We start from the raw sequence: 10344 nt of genomic DNA on the forward strand, positions 1-10344 counted from the left end.
TATATAGCGGACTGGTGTCAATTAACAAATGATTAATTAATTAGACTGAAACTAACACATCAGGTGTTTGCATTAATGCAGCGCTACTATGCTAAACCACAGCACAGAGAGCTTGAGCACTGCACTGAGAGAGAGACGAACAAGAAGCACTAGCAGTCCCAGGGAGCCCAAAACGGCAAAAAAACAGCAGCAGAGACTGACGAAAGTAAGTCACAAGTAAATGTAATGAATAGACTTACATGACTGTTGCTGCAGAAGAACCATGAGAATATTAAAACGTGTTCTGTGTGATTTTAAGTGATAGGAAAAAGGATAGTGAGTGTAACTCAAATAAATGAGAAAAAGTAGTAAGGTTATAAGGAAAAAAGGGGAGGAATCCCATATAAAATACATATAATGTTAAATACAACAAATGAAATGATCTCGATGGTCCAGATGGATGGAGTGGAGGATGGCTGGTTGATGGACACCCCATGCAAACACGGCTACGGCGCTAACAAGGAGGAGGTGGAGTAATGTTTTGGGCTGGAATCATGGGGAGAGAGATTGTCGGCCCTTTTAGGATCCCTGAAGGGGTAAAGATGAACTCCATAATGTATGTTGAGTTTCTGAAACAGCACTTCCTTCCATGGTTCAAGTAGAAGAACCGTGCATTCCGCAGCAAGATCATTTTCATGCATGATAATGCCCCGTCTCATGCTGCACATAACACATCTGCATCTCTGGCTGCTGTGGGCATAAAAGGGGACAAACTTATGGTGTGGCACCCATGCTCCCCTGACCTCAACCCCATTGAGAACCTCTGGAGCATCATCAAAAGGAGTGTCTATGATGGCAGGAGGCAGTTCACATCTAAGCAACAGCTCTGGGAGGGTATTCTGTCCTCATGCTAAACAATTGAAGCAGAAACCATCCAAAACCTGACAAATTCAATGGACGAGAGAGTTCAGAAGCTCCTTTCGAACAAGGGGTCCTATGTGCAAATGTAACTTCACCTAGAATAAAGTTTTGAGTTGAAAACTGTTTGATTTCAGTTTGTAATAACCTGCTAATGCTTATAATTTCAAAAATGACAATTTTTTTGTTCTTTATTAAAATGAAAAGGTTGAAAACTCTGCTGTGCATAATAATTTGGAACATGTATTTTGAGTGCAGTTTGAGTTTTTTAATTTTTTAAAAATATACTGTTATCATAGGCAGTTTGTACAAAAACCTTTCAATTGTACTCTAATAGTTATTTGACTGGAAAATTACAATGACTGCAATTCATATAGGTAATTTGGGAAAATCTGAGAAAATATTATTTGCATAATAATTTGGAACACAGTGTACTGTGATTGGAAACTATTGGAAAAATGCAATATACTGCGTGACTATTTTCACAGTTGATAAATGATTTTATTTGGTAGGAAAGATGGGAGAAATGTTGTTCTGCACCATACTGGGTGACAAGATATCACCAAGTGTTCTACCTCTTGGCTACCACCTGGCATCCTCCCTCAAGAAAGGAGGGGGCTGGAGTCGGGCATAGCTAGAGGGAAGCCCCCCATGACTGGGATGGGCCGGGACAATTTGAGTTTGGAAGATGCTTGGGTTTAGGATTGGGTATGGAAGTATGGGGGCAGGCACTAAAAGAATTGAGGGGTAGTCTATGGGGAATAGTGTGGGAAGGGCCATTCTTCTGCAGGACTCAGACAGGGAAGACCCCATATGTCCCAAATCCCTACCTCTATGGAGTCCATGGAAGCGTTGGTGGCCCAGCTGCGGGACTCGGCCCGTTATAGAGAGCCAGGCTGGCTGGCGTCCCAGCTGTCATCCTTGCTGGGGGCAGCACGTGCTGAGGAAGAGGCACCGGGACCCAGCAGGAGATCCAGAAGATTGCGGCTTCTGGAGCGGCTGTCGTCCGGGGTATCTGCGGCGGCTGCGGAGCCCCTCACGGGACCCTGTGGGTGGCGAGCAGCACAGTGCGGTGCCATGCCGCCGTGCTCTCACCGGCAGGAATCCGCACAGCTGGCCTGCATGCCATGAACGGCGTGGATCGGGGTCCGGCGCCGAAGCACAGGCTGCACAGGAAGTGCGGGCCGGAAGTCAGGGCAGTGCCTAGCAGGGACATCCCCGCATCAGGCAGATCTGCCTGCACATGGCGGAACATTGGCGATCTGAGGCGTGCAGCAGTGGAGCCGGCGGGATGGACATCCGGAACGGCAGGTATTCCTGGCGATGCTCTTGTCAGGATACCTGCCAGACGGAGCGGGAGACTCAACATATGGCGGCGATCGGAGGGCAGGCAGCAGCAGGGAGAAGTAGCACTGGCTGGCCCAGCTCTTCAGTCCGCGGCAGGCGGCAGAGTGGAGTTGCCTGGCAGTCACATCCCATCCAGCACGGGCCGGTCGGTCCGGGTCTGGGGGCGATCGGGGTCACAGGCCTACTAAGCGGAGCAGAGCGAGGACAAGATGGAGGCGAACTCCAGGCGTGGCTGAACCAGCGGCTGCGGCAGGCGCTTGGGTCCCCCCCAGTGACAAGGAGGCCGGGGGCGTGGGCCTGGAGCACGGAAGGATCGGATTTGGAACAAGGAACCGACAACTCATGGGATCGGCAGGACTCAGGATTGTCGGCTGGCGGGGACACAGCACCTGCGCAGCTACGTGAGTATGATTATATGTCTGGTTTGTTGTCCGCAGGGGCAGTATCGCAAGGGGTAGCGAGTAGTCAATTAGTGAGGTACGTTGCGAGGAATGTGGGTGGGCCAAGTGGGGCACAGGTACCGGGGCTTAGTGATATTTTACGCACTATGTCGCAAGTCTTGTTGAGGTTAGAAGGTGGGACAGCAGGCGAGACGGGTGTCTCGCCTGTGAAAGCTCGGTTGCTGGGCAGGCAGCGGCGCAGCGGGCTGGGCCTGAAGGGGTAATTTCAATGGTTGCTAGCGAGGAGGTGCCATCTGAGGTTTCGGTATCGGTGCAGACCGAAAAAGAAAAAGGCGATACGGTAAAGCTTGATGATAGGGCAAGGGGTGAGGTGTACGTGTGTTTTGAGGGGGCCTTTGGGGGTTCATTTAAAAAAAGAGGTAAGGGAAAAAATTTGGTGGCATGAGTATGTGCAAATTTTCTCCCTCCTCCCCTTGGAAAAGTTCAATTTAGATAAGGGAAAGAAGGATGATAGCAAGAAGGAGGAGGAAGAAAAGCGTACTTGGCGATTGATTCCCCAGACGTTTGTAAATTGGTTGCAAGCGTTTGCAATATTGGCTAGCATTATCGGAGAGAAGTTTCCAGAAAATTGCTCCAGTTTATTTTGTTATTTGGATTCTATAGGGGAGGCCCAACATACATACGGGGGGCAGACATGGTTACGTTACGACGAGCAGTTCAGGCAGAGGAAGGCGGTGAGACCAGAAATTAAGTGGGATTAGAAGGACATAGGGTTGTGGCTTAAGGTAATGGCTCCGGCCAGGTACGGGCAGTCCTTTCACAGGAGCGGGAGGCAGCGGTAGTCAATCGTCTGGACACGGGGCGGTAACACAGGGGCGCAGGGTGGAAAAGAAAAATCGGGAACGTGTTGGCAATTTAACGACGGTCAATGCAAGTACGGGAACAGTAGTAAGTTCAAACATGTGTGTTCCCATTGTAATGTTTTAAGAAAGTAAAAGGGAAGCCTTCAGTGGGTCCCGGTCAAGGGGGAGACTCCAGTGAAACTTCCCGGGATGGCCCCCTTTCTAAGTAGATATCCAGATCGGGAAAAAGCGGATGTTATTAGTTATGGTTTTTTAGAAGGTTTCAGGATTCCTCCACCTGCACATAAAGTTCCTTTTTCACTTAAGAATTTGAGGTTGGCCCAGTTGCATCTGGATGTGGTCAGTGCAAAGTTGTCTAAAGAGGTGTAGTTGGGTCGTATGGCTGGTCCTTTTCGGCGTTTGCCGGGTGAGGGTGTGATTATTTCTCCTTTGGGAGTTGTGCCAAAGAAGGAACCAAATAAATTTAGTTTGATCCAGCACTTATCATATCCAAAAGGGCTTTCAGTGAATGATGGTATTGATCAGGATCTATGTTCGGTGGAGTATGCATCATTTCATGCGGCAGTAAAATGGGTGCGCAGGTATGGGCCTGGGTCGCTCCGTTGTAAGGATGTTTTTGGCGTGAGGAGTACTACCTAGATAGATGTTTGCCCATGGGTTGCGCAATTTCTTGTTCATTGTTTGAAACTTTTAGCACTTTCTTGGAATGGGCGGTATGGGACGTTGCAGGTGTACAGTCGGTCATTCATTATTTGGATGATTTTTTGTTTATAGGTCCTCCAGAATCGTTAGTTTGTGGGAACTTGTTAGCATCTATGTTTTGGGTGGCCAGGCGTTTTGGTATTCCGCTGGCAGAACAGAAAACAGAAGGGCCTTGTACTGTGTTGAGTTTCTTAGGTATTCTGATTGATTCAGAAAAGATGGAATGTCGTTTACCGGAGGATGAATTACTCATGCTTAGGCAGGAGGTGGACAGGGTGGGGAGCTTGCATAAGGTAACATTGAAGAAGTTGCAATCCTGTTGGGGCGGTTGAATTTCGCTTGCAGAATTATGCCTATGGGCAGGATTTTTTGTCGCAGGTTGTCTGGGGCGACTGCAGGTGTAAGGGCACCGCACCATTTCATTTGGTTGAACAGGGACCACAGAGATGACTTGGAGGTGTGGAAACGTTTTTTTGGAGAATTACAATGGTACTGTAGGTCGTTAATTCAGCAGGATTTCGTTGACAGTTTTGATTGCGAAATCTATACGGATGCAGCCGGCGGGGCAGGTTTTGGAGCATACTGTAAGGGGAGGTGGAGTGTTGGAGCGTGGCCAACATCGTGGAAACAGTTGGGTTACACAAAATAGTTGTTCCCAATAGTGGTGGCGGTTTCTATTGGGGGGGAATTTTTCTTGAATAGGAGGGTTCGTTTTCATTGCGACAATATGGCAGTGGTGGCGGTGATTAACAGTTTGTCGGCCTCATCCCCTCCGGTCATTAAGCTGCTCAGGGAACTCGTGCTCAGGTGTCTTGAATTGAATGCTTGGATTTTGGCTGTACATGTTCCGGGTGTTCAGAATTCTATAGCGGATGCATTGTCTCGTTTTCAGTAGGACCGTTTCCGGGCTCTGGTGCCAGAGGCGGAGGACGTGGGAGACGAATGCCCTTCGCACTTGTGGCAACTGATTACAGAGGAGCAGGAAGGCTAATTCGGGAATCTATAGCGAGTAATACCTGGTCTGCTTACGAGGCATCATGGCGAGTATGGCAAACTTGGGTGGCTGAATGGGGGCCAATTTTAAGTGACGAGGACAGAAGTTTGGCGGTTCTGTTTCTGATTGGTAAGGCGTCAGAGATTGGGTGGTCCGGGTCAAGGCTTAGTAAGTTCATGGCTGGGCTGGCGTTCGGTTTTAAATTGCAGGGAGTAGGGGACGCTACAAAATCTTTTTTAGTCAGGCAAGCGTTAAAGGGTTTCAGGAGGGGCAGACACATGCGAGACAAACGGAGGTCAGTGTCGTTTACTACGTTAGAGGGTTTGGGTGCAGTACTAAGGACGACTTGTAGTTCTAGTTTTGAGTTGGCATTGTTTAGGCTGTTTTTTTCGTTAGCTTTCTTTGGCGCAATGTGAGTTGGGGAGTTGGTGGCTCCAAGTAAAAGCAGGGCGGGGGGATTGTGGGCCGAGGATGTGGGATATTGGGTTGGGGGCATTGATTTTTGGTTAAGACACTCTAAGACGGATCAAGCTGGAAAAGGCAGGCGTGTGGTGTTGGGCAAGGTGGACGGGGCAATGATGTGCCCAAGGAGTTGTTTGGAAGAATATTGGCAAGTATGGTCGGGTAGAGTTGGCCCGCTTCTATGCGATGAAGAATGAACGTTTTTGTCCCGTTTTGAGTTTACTGCAGTACTTAAAAAAGGGATTCTCAAGTTGGGGCTTAGCCCCGAATTATAAGGCTCACATTCATTTAGGATTGGCGCAGCTTCAGAGGCAGATAGGTGCGGTTTGTTTGCTGAGGTGATAAAGTGCATCGGCAGGTGGAATTTGGACCGCTATCTTACGTATGTGAGGTATTAATTATGATAAGGCAATGGCAAAAGTAGTTCGTCAAGTTGGTTAATATGTTTTCGTTAATCATTTTATGTGCTGGTCCATTGTTAGCCTGGATTTTCGGACTTTCGTTCGTGCATTGGGGGCACTGCGGGCCGACGTAAGGCTGGACGAATAGGCAACTGGATTTTGGTAGGGAGCAGATTGTTGTCCGCTGGCTGGGTTTTAGGGGGATGGTGTGGAGTCGGTTTTTGTCCGAATTCCACAAGGCGGCCCGGTTGGATAGAGCACCTGATATCTTGGTGGTTCACATAGGTGGGAACGATTTGGGAACAAGGCCCGTTAGGAAATTAATTTGCGACATTCTGTTCGATCTTTTGAGGTTATGGACAACTTTTCCAGGGTTGCTGACGGTGTGGTCAGACATCGTGCCTAGATAGAAGTGGAGGGCAGCAAAATCTTTAAAAGAGATCACTAGAGCGAGCGTGAAGTTGAATAGGGCTGTAGGGGCCTTTGTATCCAGGAATGGAGGTGTGAGTATTAGACATTTATATTTAGAGTCCGGAACGGGGAATTTTTGGATGGCGGATGGTGTTCATTTGAATGCCATCGGAATTGATCTCTGGGCTTTGGCAATACAGGATGGGATTGAAAGGGCATTGTTGGGGCACTCACGAGCCTGAGGTGTCAGGGCTGTGCGTGGTTGGCGGGGAGTGGGGTTCTTGGAGTTGGTACGGATTCCTTGATACAAGGAATTTGCAAGAAATCCGGGTAATTTGAAGTTACATGGGGGGTGGTCTGGCAATTTTTTACCCTGGGAGCTCTTAGGTGATTAATCTTTCACATATTGTGGAAGTATGGTGCCCTCGAGCTGGTGGTGCACAGCTGAGGGTAAGATGGCGGTTGGATTTCTTTCGTGTTATAAAAGCCAGACCTATTAGCTCCAAGAACCCTCCCCTCTTAATTTATCTGGTATTATTAATGTTAATATGTTAATGTTTGTTTGTTAATAAAATGGCCGCTGTGGCCAAATTTATCCAAAGAATCCTGTATTGAAGTGTTTTTTATTCGTGCGGGTAAGGTGTAGTGTTGGAGAAGCTGGAACCAGGTAAATACAGTAAGAAAGCCGTACTGGCCGTACCCGGTCAAGGAGGGGGCTGGAGTCGGGTGTAGCTAGAGGGAAGCCCCCCATGACTGGGATTGGCCGGGAGGATTTGAGTTTGGAAGATGCGGGGGTTTAGGATTGGGTATGGAAGTATGGGAGCGGGCACTATAAGAATTGAGGGGTGGTCTATGGGGAATAGTGTGGGAAGGGCCATTCTTTTGTAGGATTCGGACAGGGAAGACCCACCCACCCACCCTCTTTTTTACTGCGTTATTTTTAAGTTTTATAATGTAGGGAATAGGGCTAGTTGGTATAGGGAAGTTTTTAGATGGGTGGTGAGACTTAGTGACTGTCACAGTGGCTGGATTGGCAGAGGGTGGGGTTCTTGGAGTTGGTACAGATTTCTTGATACAAGGAATTTGCAAGACTTCCGGGTAATTTGAAGTTACATGGGGGGTGGTCTGGCAATTTTTGGTCAAGGCTCTGGACGGGGTTTTTACCCTGGGAGCTCTTAGGTGATTAATCTTTCACGTATTGTGGAAGTATGGTGCCCTCGAGTTTGTGGTGCACGGCTGAGGGTAAGATGGCGGTTGGATTTCTTTCGTGTTATAAAAGCTAGACCTATTAGCTCCAAGAACCCTCACCTCTTAATTTATCTGGTATTATTATTGTTAATATGTTAATGTTTGTTTGTTAATAAAATGGCCGCTGTGGCCAAATTTATCCAAAGAATCCTGTATTGAAGTGTTTTTTATTCGTGGGGGTAAGGTGTAGTGTTGGAGAAGGTGGAACCAGGTAAATACGGTAAAAAATTATTTATCCTGGTTGACTACTGGCAAGTATTTTTGAATGATAATTTTTATGGTATTAAATTGTCTGCTATAGGGAGTGGAAAAAGTAATATTACATGAAGAAGACAATTCAGCGTTTCTATTTATACTGTACAATAGTTCCCTGCCTGGGATATTCTTGACCTGCTCAAATGTGTGACAAATGTTGGATTTATTATATCCTTTATCCAACAGTCTGTTTGTTATAACTTTGCCCTCTTCCACAAACGTTTCAACATTGGAGCAGATTCTTTATGCACTAATAAATTCCCCCTTTGGGATGGCATTGGTTGTATGTCTGGGGTGGGAAATGGATGATAATAAAATAGTATTACCAGCAATGTAATGGAGGTGTCAGAATGCAACGCGCAGAGTCACAAAATGAGGGCAGTCAAATAGCTATAAATAACAATATATATATATATATATATATGTGTATATATATATATATATTAAACAAGCTGACAGGGATTACAACAGGGGTTAGTAATGAGAACCCTATCACAATAGCAATAACAATAGCAATAACACACAATACATCACAATAGCAATAACGATAGCAATAAAATCCTTCTCTAAAATACTGTATCTAGCCCAAATATGGGATTAGCACTGAAGTCCATTGGTTCTGCAAATGGCCCTAGCGGGGGTCTCCGGTTATTCCCGCTAGGCCTTTAGGTCTTTTTCTGACAAAGTCAATTAGATCTCATTTGGCTTGTTCCACCTCACCCGACCTGATACCCTAAACCCGATTGTTCCCGGTACAGTGAGGGAGCGGTTGAAGTGACAGCCCTGTTCAGTGATGACACTCGTCGGCTTTTGCTGACGTGATCTCTTCGGCACGACTCGTTTCTATCCTCTCTTTGTCCTGTCAATCGGGGCGGTTTACCACGTCATGGGTAAGAGGGTCTTGTACATTTCCTTAATGTCGTATCCAAGTCCCGGTCCTCTTCCGTAGCTGTGACACCCGAGGGGCCGGTGGGCTGAATCCCGCACTCGTTCACCAGCAGCCACCCATCTTGCCTTACGGGTCTCTCACCCCGGTCTCTCTCGCTGGTTCCTTCAGCGCGTCTGGCCTGCGTCACGTCTCTCTCTGTGTCTGGCGCCAAAATCACCTAAGGCACTGCGCGCTCGACTGTTAAATTTTGAAATCCTCTGCTGGAGGTCACCTGACCAGGTCCAGCGTGCAAACTTGAAATGCTCACCAGATGGCGCCCTTTCTCCTTATTACATACATCTCGCATTGATTCTCTGAAAGACTTTTCTCCTTCTATTACAGCAGTACCCTGACACATCCACATACCCCGACTTTGTCTCATATTTATATTCTATTCCATTTTACCTGTAGCCAATTATCCGCTCACATTCCGTTTTTGGATATTGAATTATGGGGTAATCTACTCTACTAATACCCAAGAGTATGCATATAGCATACTTTATCATCGTTCCCGGGGCAGACAGACAACTTGTATCAATTCAACACAAGTGGATGGAGCGAGGAAACGCCCACTAGATGGGTTTTGCTCAGGAGTATGCGTATCGCATACATCACCTCTATTCCCAGGGCAGACAACGGCGAATCCTCATAGTGCACAATGCGTGCACTGGGGGAATTCACAAGTCTACAGGCACACAGATTGACTCCATTGCTTAGATGTGTGCTAGAATACACAGAACTAACCTAATATACCAAACCTAACTTCATCTTAGGTTGACAACCCCTTTAAATATAAAGGCCCATAACTCTGGAACCTTATGGCTGATTTACAGAAAACAAAAAAACAGAATATTCAAGGAAACAGCAAGACAAAAATAAGAGCAACAACTGGCCACTTTTGACTTGGTGACAGGTCCTCTTTAAAGTATAACTGTCGCTTCAAGAAAATTTGCAGGCACAGAATGTTTGTGTCTCCCTCTTTTTCCATCCTCCTCCTCTCTCCCTTCTCCATAGAATTTTATGAGCAGCAACTGCCATCTCCTATCTCAGTATTGGGAACGTCAATCTTCACTGAATACAGATTTGCGGATTTTATCCACGAATCGAAAGTGAAAAATCAATCCAGGAGGAGAAAGAAGCCAATTTCTCTGAAAATATATATTACAAAGTTGCTTATTTTCATGTGTATTACCGATTAAAACTGTTATGATCTGCTACAAGAACTAAGGAAAGAAAGGAAAACTGTCCCTACAATAGGACTAAGCTGATTCCCTACGATGCAGCGGGGGACCTGTTCCTTGTGAACAGACCCACCTTCGTCCTCAGCTAGTCTGAACGCAGACCTATAGATATAAGGGAGGGGTCCCTAAAAGTACTAAGGACTGGGACAAAATTGGACACCTCCTAGCAGAAGTTGTAGCGGAGCAAAAAGACA

The sequence above is a fragment of the Phyllobates terribilis genome, unplaced genomic scaffold, assembly GCF_046119375.1.
Source record: "Phyllobates terribilis strain yellow unplaced genomic scaffold, ASM4611937v1 Scaffold_11__3_contigs__length_659146591, whole genome shotgun sequence".
Taxonomy (NCBI): Eukaryota; Metazoa; Chordata; class Amphibia; order Anura; family Dendrobatidae; genus Phyllobates; species Phyllobates terribilis.